The following is a 13,901-nucleotide window of genomic DNA, read 5'->3' as shown; positions in this document are numbered from 1 at the left end:
ACGCTCTTTAAGCAGAAGGGGCACGTGGGGCGGGCCACTTAAGTTATCGAGCACACTTCTAGAAAACGTTTAGGAGGTTCGCTATGGAGTTCCTTTGCGCAGAGGTTTTCCATACAAACATGCCGATGACACATAAAAGGGAGTGTTGTATCTACTCGGCGACTTACTTAAAGCTTCTGCAACTTATCTCTAGGCCGCGGTACTTCTTTCTGCCTCGAGTAGATTGTCCTTGTTCTTTCCGCTGCTATTGGTGTCCCTACTATATCCCTCCCCTGGCAAACTTGTGCGAGGGGTTACATCTGTCTTTTGGAAAAAAGAAAGAAGAGAAAATAGGTGTCGTGACTTTGGTAGTCCATTAGGTGAGGCGTTTCACAAAATCTTAGATTATGTATGCACAAGATCTATCATGAAAATCTAAATTATGTTGCGGAACTCTCTGCTTTATTCAACTTTGCACAGGGTCTTCGCGTGGTTTTGTACTAAGGATTACATGCATCTTCGGCAAGACTTGTACAAAAGGTGGCTGCCGGGAGGCGTGACAACCTCTCCCTAGGTGTAGAACTTTTGAAGATGTTCAATGTTCTAGGAATTGCTCACCGGTGTTCCATCTTCGATCCCTAGGAGGACCGATCCGGGCCTGGTGACTCGTACTTTCGTGTCAACTTGTTTGAATTCTTGGCCGACTGAACGTGCCGAAGAACAAGGTCACCTTCCTCAAGACTTCAGGCTCGAACCTTGTGGCTATGGTAGCGATGCAAGGCTTGCTGGTAGCAAGTGGCTCAAACAGCCGCTTGAATCCGGGTCTCCTTGAGGAGCAGTGCATCATCCCGACGCAATTGATCTTGCTCAAGCTCATCATAAGCGAGGCTCGGGGTGACCCATAAATGAGTTCCATGGGAAGCACTGCCTTCGCCCCGTAGATCAGGGAGAAGGGTGTCTGACCGTGGCTCGATTTGGCGTCATTCTGATCGACCAAAGAACTGCCACCAGTTCATCAATCCAGTGCTTCCCATGCTTTCGCAGCTTGTCAAAAGTTCTTGTCTTGAGCCCCCGCAGTACTTCGTTGTTTTCTTTGTCAGCTTGACCATTGCTCCTTGGATGGGCAACAGAAGCGAAGCATATTTTGCGGCCGAGGTCCTGTGCATACTGCATGAAGGCACGACTCGTGAATTCAATTCCATTGTCCGTGATGACACTGTTCGAGACACCAAAATGGTAGACGATTCCTTTAAAGAACTCGACGGCTGATTGGGCGGTCTGCTTCATCACTGGTTCCGCATCTGGCCACTTTGTGAACTTGTCAATTGCGACGTAGAATTACTCAAAGCCCTCGGCAGCGGAGGGAAAGGACCGAGAATATCGAGCCCCTAGACCGAGAATGGCCAGGAGAGAGGGATCGTCTGGAGAGCTTGGGCTGGCTGATGATGCTTCCTTGAATGGAACTGGCATGCTTCACACTTGGTTACTAGTGGAGTCGCATCCTAGAGGGTTGTGGACCAGAAGAAGCCTTGCCGGAATGCCTTGCCGACAAGGGCTCTTGACCCTATGTGGGAGCCACATCTCCCCCCATGTATCTCGGCCAACGGCTCCAGTCCTTCCTCTTGGGGGATGCACTTCAGTTTCACGCTGTTCAGCCATCTTCTGTAGAGGGCATCATCCACGAACTGGTACAGGTTGGACTGATGGGCTACTCTTTCTCCTTCTTCCTGCTCTTTAGGCAGGTCCCCAGTTTGGAGGTATCGAACTATGTGATGCCCCCATGCCGGAGCCCTAGGTTCGACGGCAGGGACCAGAGGCATATCCTCTACCAGGATGAAATCCTTCCCAACAGGCTTCGTATCACCTTCGGCAATCCTCTCTCCAGACAGATCCTTACCGGGGTTCCTTGGCAGGTCTGCCGGAAAGTACTTGCCGGAGCTCAGCTTCCTTCGCTTGTCCGGCTTCGTCGATGGCGTTACAGAAGGTTGAGTCATTCGTAGCACGAAAGTTCCTCGTTCCACAAGCAACTTGAGGGCCGCACGCTTCAACAAGTCGTCGGCGATGGTATTCTCGATGCGACGGATGTGCTCCGTCTGTAGACCGTCGAAGCGCTCTTCCAACTTTGTCACTTCCTCCACGTAGGACTCCATCACCGGACTGTGGTAGTCCTTGTTGACCTGCCGAACCACTAGCTGTGAGTCTCCTTTGATGATGAGCTTCGTGATCCCCAGATCTTCCGCAATCTTGAGGCCGGCAAGTAGCCCTTCGTACTCGGCGGTGTTATTGGTTGACTTCTCCCAGGGAAAGTACATCTGGATTATGTACTTGAGGTGTTCTCCAGTAGGTGCAACTAGTAGCACGCCGGCTCCAGTACCTTGCAGTGAGAACGCTCCATCAAAATACATGATCCATTCTTTGTTGGACTCCTTCCCCGGGAGGGTTGTTTCTCCTATTTCCACGTCTGGCATCAGGGTACATTCGGCAATGAAATCCGCCAAGGCCCTGCTTTGGATGGTTGACGTACTTTCAAACTTGAGGCCAAAGCTGGACAACTCCACCATCCTGCCATTTGCATCGGGGTTCCGCAAAACCCTTTGCAGCGGAAAGCGGGTGATGACAGTGATCCCATGTGCTTGGAAGTAGTGGCGCAGCTTTCTCGAGGACATGAGGAGGCTGAAAAGTAGTATTTGCACCGTGGAGTATCTTGATCTGGCACCCTGCAAGAGGGAACTAATGAAATAGACCGAGTGTTGCACCATCTTCTTCTTCTGCACTATCCCACCTACTGGCGGGGGTTCCTCTTGATTGCCCTTGGACTCTGCCGGGGGTCCCTGGATGCTGGTGTGTGTTTCCTCATCCGACAGCGTTGCCTTTGCCGGTGTATCTTTGTCGTCTTCCCTCTGCGCCACCAGGGCGGCACTAAAAATTTGGCTGGTTGCCGCTAGGTACAGGGGCAGTGGGTCTTGTGGTTTAGGCACTACCAGGATTGGCGCAGAGCAAAGGTATTGCTTCAGGTCTTGGAGCGCCGCTTCTGCCTCGGTGGTGCATTCCATCGGTCCCGCATTTTTCAAGATTTTGAAGAATGGCAGGGCACGTTCGGCAGATTTGGAGATGAACCTGCTCAGGTTGGCTACACAGCCGGCTAGGCGTCGCACATCCTTGACGCACTTCGGTGCCTCGATGTATTTGATGGCTTTGATCTTGTCGGGGTTAGCTTTGATCCCCCGTTGGGACACGAAGAACCCGAGAAGCTTGCCGGATGGGACACCGAAGACGCACTTCTCGGGGTTGACCTGTCGAACCACTAGCTGTGAGTGTTGACTTGTCCTTGGTTTTAACCACTATATCATCCATGTAGGCTTCCAGATTCCTGTGGAGTTGGGGCTCAAAACCAATCTGGATCACTCTTGCAAAGGTGGAGCCGGCATTCTTCAATCTGATGGGCATTCGTACAAAACAGTACGTGCCACAGGGGGTGATGAAGGAGGTTTTCTCTTCATCTTCCTCGGCCATGTAAATCTGGTGATATCTTGAGTAGGCATCGAGGAAGGACAGTAGGTCACATCCAGCGGTGGAGTCGACAATCTGGTTGATGCGCGACAAGGGAAAGGGTCTTTCGGGCATGCTTTATTGACATCAGTAAAGTCGATACAAAGCCGCCACTTCCCATTCGCCTTGCGCATTACAACCGGATTGGCCAACCATGTGGGATGGATGACTCCTCTAACCAGTCCCACTGCTTCTAACTTCTTGATTTCCTCGGCAATGAACTCATGCCGCTCCAGGGCTTGCTTCCTCACCTTCTGCTTGACCGGCCGCGCATGGGGGCGGACAGCAAGGTGGTGCTAAATCACCTTCCTGGGAACACCGGGGATGTCCGATGGTTGCCATGCAAAAATATCGAGATTCGCCTGCAGGAAGGCGATGAGCGCGCTTTCCTATTTGTTGTCAAGGGAGAACTTATGGTGAAAGTTCCACCCGTGCCGTCCTCTCGGGTGAGTACCTTCTTGGTATCTCGCGGGGCAGCCCTGGTTTCTGTTTCCTGGCAGTGGAGCTCTTCGATGCATCCTCGGCGGCAGCAAAGTACTCTGGTGAAGCGTGCTTGCCGGGATCAGCGTGGGAAGCCCTCTTGCCGGGATTCTTCTCCCCGGGGGGTGGTGCCTTGGCGGCAGGTGCCGCCACTGCCTCCCGATAGAGGCGGTTGGTGCACACAAGTGCATCCTTCTTGTCGGCGTTGATGACGATGACGCCGACCGGCTCAGGCATCTTCAGGGTGTTGTAGTAGTGGGAAGCTGCCATGAACTTGCTCAGTGCTGGGCGCCCAAAGTTCCCGTTGTACACGAATAGACTGTCAGCAACGTCGAAGACGACCTTCTTTGTCCGATAGTTCTGGTCGCTGTCGTAGGTCACCGGTAGCGTGATCTTCCCCTTTGGTTGAATATTCCCTGGGTTGATCCCTTGGAACGCTCCTGTTTCCTCGAGATCTTTGTCGGGAATCTGCAACCTCCGGATCATGTCGGGGGAGATGAGATTTAGACCCGACCCACCATCCACCAACATCTTCGTCACCTTGAGGTCGCGGATCATTCGGGAGACCAACAACGGCAAACGTCCGACCGTCGTAACATGGTCTAGATGATCCTCAGAACCGAAGATGATTGGTGTGTGCGACCACTTCAAGGGCCTATGAGTGCCGATGGTGGGCTCCGCCGCACTCACCTCACGCGCCCACTTATTTAGTTGGTGGTAGGAAGAGTGAAGCGATGCACCTCCATCGAGGGACATCATATCTGTTGCCTTTTGAAACTCGTGGTTGCTGGAGTCGTCGTCTGGGCAGTCTTCATCATCATCCTCCTCCTTTCTTTCCCGCGTCGGCGCGGGATTCACCCTCTTGTTCTTGAACTTGCCACGGGGACGCCCTTGGGTGCCCTTCTTCCTGCCTGATCCTTCGCCGCTGTCTCAGGCCTTTTCCTTGTATCGTCTTTGGTACTCCGCCCTTTGCTTCTCGGCAAGTTGTTCAACTTGTCGGCAGTGTTGGAGGTCGTGGCCCTTCGTGCGGTGGATCTTGCAGTACTGGGTGTCGGAGCCCTCCAGCTTGTTAGCGGTGGCCAAGGCATGGCAGGAGCCGCACTCAGTAGCGTCTTTGCTGGGAGCCTTGTCCTTCGCCTTCTTGGAGGTGTCGTCGTTGCCGGATGTCTCGACGGCAAACACGACTTTGCCCTTCCACTTCTTGTTGCGCCACTTCCCCTTTTACGTGGGGACATCGTCGTCTTCGTCTTCGGAGTTGGCCTCTGCACCGACGTCTTCATCGGGAAGCCTCCTCCCCTCTTCCGCTCGTGCACACTTGTCCACTAGGGCGTAAAGCTCAACGACATCGCGGACCTTGTTCATCGCAAGCTCCTCGCGCATCTTACGATTTCACACATTCTGATGGAACGCGTTGATGACTGTGGCTGGGTGAACATCCGGGATGTTGTGTTGTATGCGGCTGAATCTCTGGATGTACTTGTATAGAGTCTCACCCTCCTTCTGGGGGATGATGTACAAGTCACTCTCTTGGCCAGGGGCCCGGTGGCCTCCCGTGAAGGCGCCAACAAAGTCCTAGCACAACTCCTTCCAGAAGGAAATGCAGTTCTTGGATAGGTGCATCAACCACGACCTGACGTTGGGCTTGAGCACCAACAGGAAGTAGTTTGCAAGTATCTTGTCCTCTCGGCCCCCGGCAGCATGCACCGTGATGGTGTAGATGCTTAGGAACTCGGACGGGTGGGTCTTGCTGTCGTACTTATTCGGAATCTCCGGCTTGAAGGTAAGGGAGCTGGGCCACTGGACCTGCCGCAACTCGCGGGTAAATGTCAGACAACCAACCTCGTAAGGTAGGTCGCCAGGATACCCCTATGCAAGAGTGTCTGCAGCAGCTCCAGCACGACTGTCTGATTGATGGCGCGTTTCTCGTCGTCTCTCGATGAGAGTACGCGTGTCCTCCTTGCGCCGCTCGTGATGAACATCACGTTGATCGCGGCGGGTCCGTTGGTCAGAAGACTCGGTCGAATCGTCAGAGACGATAACCCTTTGCCACCTCCATTGGGGAGAGTGCATTGTGACAGTGGCAGCTCCAGTCTTCTCGGTATAGTCATGGGCACATTTTCTGCAGGGACGTTTCGACGTCGCCGCCTGCTGGGGCCCGTCCCCGTTGGCGAGGGCGACGAGACTCTAGATGGTGGCCCTCCACTCCTCGTGCTTGTCCGCTGTTGGAGAGAAGTCCAAGAGCAGTTGAGCTCGATTCAGGGATTGTGTCGGCATGGGCGGCGGCGATATGTGTGAAGACCGCGAGGGGCTCATACTTCTAACTGCGTTAAACGGAGCACCCCCTTGGTCCCGTGGTGGTGCACCGCCCTGACCGGTCACAGAGCGTGCGCGTTGGTCGTGCATGTCCTGGGAACGAGGCCTCGGAGTCCTTCGTGGGGGCGGTGAATCGCCAATGCTCTCGTGTGGTCCGCCGCGCACAGCCTGGGAAGGTCGGGGCAGGTCCCTCGGCGTCGTCGTCTTGGAGGATGTCCTCACATCCTTCGAAGTAGCAGTGCTGCCCATGGGTTGAGCAGCTACATCCTTCGACGCACCGGTGCGTGATGACCCACAAGTATAGGGGATCACTTGTAGTCCTTTCGATAAGTAAGAGTGTCGAACCCAATGAGGAGCAGAAGGCTCTGATAAGCGGATTTTAGCAAGGTAATAACTGCAAGCACTGAAAGTAGCGGTAACAAGTGATTGTGTAGCGAGGTGAAATGTAGAAAGCGAAGAGTAAAAAGTAACAAGTAGTAGCAACGGTGCAGCAAGTGGCCCAATCCCTTTGGTAGCAAGGGACAAGCCTGAACAAAGTCTTATAGGAGGAAAAACACTCCCGAGGACACACGGGAATTTCTGTCATGCTAGTTTCATCATGTTCATATGATTCGCGTTCCTTACCTTGATAGTTTGATATGTGGGTGGACCGGCACTTGGGTACTGCCCTTAGTTGGACTAGCATCCCACTTATTATTAACCTCTCTCGCAAGCATCCGCAACTACAAAATAAGAATTAAGACAAAGTCTAACCATAGCATTAAGCTACTGGATCCAAATCAGCCCCTCAGGAAGCAACGCATAGACTGGGATTTAAGCTTCTGTCACTCCAGCAACCCATCATCTACTAACTACTTCCCAATGCATTCCTCTAGGCCCAAATATGGTGAAGTCTTATGTAGTCGACGTTCACATGACACCACTAGAGGAAAAACAACATACATCATATCAAAATACCGAACGAATATCAAATTCACATGACTATTATCAGCATGACTTATCCCATGTCCTCAGGAACAAAAGTAACTACTCACAAGACATAATCATAATCATGAACAGAGGTGTAATGAATAGCATCAAGGATCTGAACATAAACTCTTCCACCATGTAATCCAACTAGCATCAACTACAAAGAGTAATCAACACTACTAGCAACCTTACAAGTACCAATCGGAGTCGCGAGACGAAGATTGGTTACAAGAGATGAACTAGGGATTGGAGAGGAGATGGTGCTGATGAAGATGTTGATGAATATGCCTCCCCTCCGACGAGAGGAGTGTTGGTGATGACGATGGCGACGATTTCCCCCTCCGGGAGGGAAGTTTCCCTTGCAGGAACGTCCTGCCGGAGCTCTAGATTGGATCTGCTCAAGTTTCGCCTCGTGGCGGCGGCGAAACCACGAAAAAGCTCCCTCTTGATTTTTTTTCCAGACCAGGACCCTTCATATAGCAAAAGAGGGGGGCTAGTGGGCCTTCAGGCAGCCCACAAGCTTGCCCACCGCCACCAGAGGGGTGGTGGCGGAGTGCGGGCTTGTGGAGCCCTGGTGGCCCCCCTCCGGTGGTTCTTTGGCCCAATATTTTTAATATATTCCAGAAAAAATCCATGTAAATTTTCAGGGCATTGGGAGATGTGCAGAATAGTGGACTAGGATTTGCTCCTTTTCCAGTCTAGAATTCCAACTGCCTGAATTCTCCCTCTTCAAATAATCCTTGCAAAATAAGAGAGAAAAGGCATAAATATGGTACCACAAGTAATATAACAGCCCAAAAAGCAATAAATATCAACATGAAAGCATGATGCTAAATGGACATATCAACTCCCCCAAGCTTAGACCTCGCTTGTCCTCAAGCGAAAACCAAGTTCCATAAACATATCCACATGTTTGGGGACGAAGGTGTCGATAAAACATAATACGGACATGAGGGCATCATGATCACACATAGAACAGCAATATAACATAAAGATTCTAATGGGAAAGTAACAATTCCTTCACAAAGCAAAGCATGAAGCAAAAACCTTACCGAGAAGTAACCAACAATAAACCATAGTCATTGAAGCAATTGCAATTTATCACAACATTAGAAAGAGTCAAATAAGAGCTTGTAAGGCAAACCAACATACTCAATCATCTATTTTGTTTTCCACAATTGTTACAACTCACGTGGTACTTATGGTGTCAAAGTTTCAGCTGGACACAGAGGAAGATAGGGGCTTATAGTTTTGCCTGACAACGATTTACCTCAAGGGTAAAGTCAACAACAATAAAGCATGAGTACTCAACTCCAAGTTGATATATGAATATAGATCTTTCCCAAGCATGTGATGGTAGCCAAGACAAAGGCAAAAAGGGAATTGGTGAAGATCACCATGACTCTTACAAGGGTAAAAAGTAAAGGTACAAGATAGGCCCTTCGCAGAGGGAAGCAGAGGTTGTCATGCGCTTTTGAGGTTTGAATGCGTGTCCTCTTAGTGCGGAGGAACGTCACTTTATATTGCCTCCTGTGATAAAGAATTTTATTATGCAGTATGTCGCTTTTATGTCTTCCTCATCACAGGTTCGTACAAAGTTTATTTTCCACATACTAATAGATCATACATATTAGAGAGCAATTTTTATTGCTTGCATCGATGACAGCTTACTTGAAGGGTCTTATTCAATCCATACGTAGGTATGGTGGACTGTCATGGCAAAACTGGGTTGGAGGTTTATGGATGCACAAGTAGTATCTCTACTTAGTGCGGGAGTTTTGGCTAATATGAGGTGGAAGCAATCGTCACATGCTAAGGGATCTCTAATCATATAACATTGTTTGGAACCAAGCAAACACAATTCATTATGTTGTCTTCCTTGTCCAACATCTACTCCTAGGCATGTAATAGTTTGGTGAGTGCTCACAATTGTAAAAAGTTTCTAAGATGATATATTTATATGTGAACCTCTCTTTCCTTATTACTTCTTATTAGTTGCAGCACCGACTGAGGTCTATGTTGATTTATTATCAACAAGTTTCAATCATCATACATGTCATAAGTGAAGTTATCACTTTCCATAAGATCGTCTCATGATCTTTCATGCTATCGTTCTTTTCATAATTTTGATCATGGCACAAAGCAAAGCCCTTGACTAAGAAACTATTTATTATATAGCTCGTAAGCTCGAATACATCGGGGGAGAGACAAAAGCAAAAGACTCAAACTAAAAACTAAAGACTTATTCCTCTAAGAGAAGAAATAAAAACTGAAAAGGAAAGAACTAAAACAAAGGTGAAAGCAAAAGATATAAAGGTGATACGATACCAGGGCAACTCCCCCAAACTTGGAAGAAGCCAAGGGGATTGCCCATACCAATGCTTAGTTGCCTTCCTTTGGTAATGATGGTGGTGTTGTTGTCTCCTTTGATTCCAAGAGAGCTATCAACCTTTGATTTATACCTTTAAGATCTGTGACATGGTTTTCTAGCAAAACAACTTCATGAGAAAGATAAATATTGCGAGCAAGAGTTTTTTTGCAAAACCTCAAGAGTTCAATCAAGGATGGAGACAGCACATGGAGGAAGGGTTGGAGAAAATCTACCCCTTCAATGTCTTCAATGTTGAACATAGGTTGAACTTCCTCCCTAGCTTGGGTTTTCTCCTTAGCTTGGTCCCTGGCTTCTGTGACTTCTACTCTTTTCAGATCAGCATCTACTTCCTCATGAACTTGGTGACGATCATTCTCCCCAACAGATTCCTGAGACATCTTTGCTCTAAATCTGCGGCAGACAACAAGCTCGAAATGAAAACACAGGAAAACTACGCGATACGGAGATCAAAACCTTTGGGCGACTATATATTGATTTTTTGTGGGCCAGAAGGAGTCCTCCGCAAGAAAATGGAGTCCGGGAGGCACATGAGGTGCCCACAAGCTTGCCCACCGCCACCAGGGGAGTGGTGGCGGAGTGGGCCCTTGTGGCTGCCTTGTTCGCTCTCCGGACTGCTTTTTATTTTTCTAATTTTCCAAAAATTCCAAAACTGAGGAAATTTCCTCTTGGAAAAGTATCGGAGTCCAATTTCTTGCCAAAACAGATACATCTTCGTTTTCAGGGTCTGAAACAGGCTGATAAACATCCCTTATATACTCCTCTGGAGCTATGACATTGATGATATTGGTCTCAACATTTATGGGAGTACGAGAGATGTAATCCTTGATTCTTTGCCCATTTACCACTCTAGGAAAATTTCCTTCCATGTTATTGATTTTGATGGCACCGGAACGATATATTTCCTCTACAACATAGGGACCTTCCCATTTAGAGAGAAGCTTGCCTACAAAGAATCTCAAACGAGAATTGTATAGCAAGACATGATCACCTACATTGAACTCCCGTTTCTGTATTCGTTTGTCGTGCCATCTCTTAACCTTTTCCTTGAGCAACCTGGCATTCTCATATGCCTGGGCTCTCCATTCATCTAACGAGATGATATCAAACAACCGCTTCTCACTGGCAAGTTTGAAATCAAAGTTGAGCTCTTTGATTGCCCAATAAGCTTTGTGTTCCAGCTCAAGAGGTAAATGACAGGCCTTACTATCAACCATTTTATAAGGTGACATGCCCATGGGATTCTTATAAGCAGTTCTATAAGCCCATAATGCATCGTCAAGTTTGCTAGACCAGTTCTTTCGAGATCTATTGACGGTCTTTTGTAGGATCAACTTGATCTCCCTATTACTCAACTCCAATTGACCACTAGACTGAGGATGATAAGGAGATGCAACACTATGGTTGACATCATACTTAGCTAGCATCTTGCGGAAAACACCATGAATGAAGTGTGAACCGCCATCAGTCATCAAGTATCTAGGGACTCCAAATCTTGGGAATATGACTTCTTTAAGCATCTTAATAGAGGTGTGGTGATCGGCATTTTTAGTGGGGATAGCTTCTACCCACTTAGTAACGTAATCCACAACAACTAAGATGTGAGTGTACCCATTGGAACTCGGGAAGGGTCCCATATAATCAAAGCCCCAGACATCAAATGGTTCAATGACAGGTGAATAGTTCATAGGCATCTCTTGACGCTTAGTGATGTTCCCCATCCTTTGGCATTCGTCAGAGGACAAGACAAACTTACGGGCATCCTTGAAGAGCGTGGGCCAATAGAAACCTGATTGCAATACCTTATGGGCAGTTCTATCTCCAGCATGGTGTCCTCCGTAAGCTTCGGAATGACACGTGTACTGGATATGTCCCTGTTCATGTTCAGGCACACAACGTCTAATAACACCATCTACTCCTTCCTTATAAAGGTGAGGATCATCCCAAAAGTACTGTCTTAAATCAAAGAAGAATTTCTTCTTTTGTTGATAGGTGACACTGGGTCTGGCTACGATATAGTTTGCATAATCGGCATACCACGGTGCACTAAATGAAGTGCGGATGACATTTAATTGCTCATCAGGAAAGCTATCATCAATAGGTAGTGGGTCATCAAGGACATTCTCTAGCCTAGACAAGTTATTTGCTACAGGGTTATCAGCACCCTTTCGGTCAACGACGTGCACAGCAAATTCCTGTAGCAGGAGAACCCATCTGATCAACCTAGGCTTAGCATCCTTCTTCTCCATGAGGTACTTAATAGGAGCATGATCAGAGTGAATAGTGACTTTGGAGTCAACTATGTAAGATCTGAACTTTTCACATGCAAACACGACTACTAAAAATTCCTTCTCCGTAGTGGCATAGTTTCTTTGGGCGCTCTCTAGAGTTTTACTAGCATAGTGAATGACATTCAACTTCTTGTCAATTCTGTGTCCTAGAACAACACCAACAGTGTAATCACTAGCGTCACACAGGATTTCAAAGGGCAAGTTCCAGTCAGGTGGTTGAACAATAGGTGCGGTTATCGAAGCCTTCTTAAGTATTTCAAAGGCTTCCTCACAATCCTCATCAAAAACAAAAGGAACATCGTTCTGCAAGAGGTTGGTAAGAGGCCTAGAAATCTTAGAGAAGTCTTTAATAAACCTACTATAGAAACCAGCATGACCTAGGAAACTTCGTATACCTCTGATATCTGTGGGGCAAGGCATTTTCTCAATTGCATCAACCTTAGCCTTATCAACTTCAATGCCTCTTTCAGAGATTTTGTGTCCTAAGATGATACCTTCATTAACAATAAAGTGGCACTTCTCCCAATTCAAGACGAGGTTGGTTTCTTCGCATCTCTGTAAGAATCGATCAAGGTTGCTGAGGCAATCATCAAAGGAGGACCCGTAAACGGAGAAGTCATCCATGAAAACCTCGACAATCTTTTCACAAAAGTCAGAGAATATAGCCATCATACATCTTTGGAAGGTGGAAGGTACATTACATAAGCCAAAAGGCATACGTCTATAGGAAAAGGTACCGAAAGGGCAGGTGAAAGTGGTTTTCTCTTAATCAGATTGTGCAACAGGTATCTGCGAGAAACCTGAATAACTGTCTAGAAAGCAGAAGTGTGTGTGTTTTGATAGCCTTTCTAGCATTTGGTCGAAATAAGGCAAATGATAATGATCTTTCCTTGTTGCCTTGTTCAGTTTCCGGAAGTCTATCACCATTCTATAGTCGGTAATAATCCTTTGTGGGATTAGTTCATCCTTATCATTAGGAACGACGGTGATACCTCCCTTCTTAGGTACGCAATGTACTCGACTTACCCAATCACTATGAGCAACAAGATAAATGATTCCTGCTTCCATAAGCTTTAATATTTCTTTTCTAACGACCTCTTTCATCTTATGATTTAATCTCCTTTGATGATCAGCAACTGGTTTAATGTCAGGATCGGTTTTAATCTTGTGCTCACATAGAGTAGGACTAATACCCTTAAGATCATCAAGAGTATATCCAATAGCAGCACGATGCTTCCTTAGAGTTTTTAGTAACTTCTTCTCTTCGCGCTCTGAGAGGAGAGCACTAATAATGACAAGATATATCTCCTTCTCATCAAGATAGGCATACTTAAGAGTATCAGGCAACTGTTTAAGCTTGAACACAGGATCACCCTTTGGTGGGGGAGGATCCCCAAGCAGTTCAACAGGCAGATTATTCTTGAGAATAGGATATTGTTCTAAGACAATTTTATCTATCTCATCTCTCTCCTCCATATGCATATCATTTTCATGTTCAAGAAGATATTGCTCTAAAGGATCCGTAGGAGGTACGGCAATAGAGGCAAGAGCAATGATTTCATCTCTACCAGACGACTCTCTTTCATGGGATTGTCTTCCAAACTTGGAGAAGTTAAATTCATGAGACACACCCTCGAAACTTACTGTGACAGTCTGCTTAATGCAATCAATGTGAACATTGACAGTGTTGAGAAAGGGTCTACCAAATATGATGGAACAAAAGCTATCTTGTGTAGTACCAAGGACGAGGAAATCAGTAGGATACTTCGTCTTACCACACAGGACTTCTACATCTCTCACAATTCCCAGAGGGCAAATAGTGTCTCTATTAGCTAGCGTAATAGTGACATCAATGGGTTCTAACTTAGCAGGTGCAATCTCATCTTTGATTTCATCATATAGAGAACGGGGTATTGCACTAACACTAGATC

Source organism: Hordeum vulgare, chromosome 4H (genome assembly GCF_904849725.1).
Source record: "Hordeum vulgare subsp. vulgare chromosome 4H, MorexV3_pseudomolecules_assembly, whole genome shotgun sequence".
Taxonomy (NCBI): Eukaryota; Viridiplantae; Streptophyta; class Magnoliopsida; order Poales; family Poaceae; genus Hordeum; species Hordeum vulgare.
Note: the sequence above shows the minus strand (reverse complement) of the source record.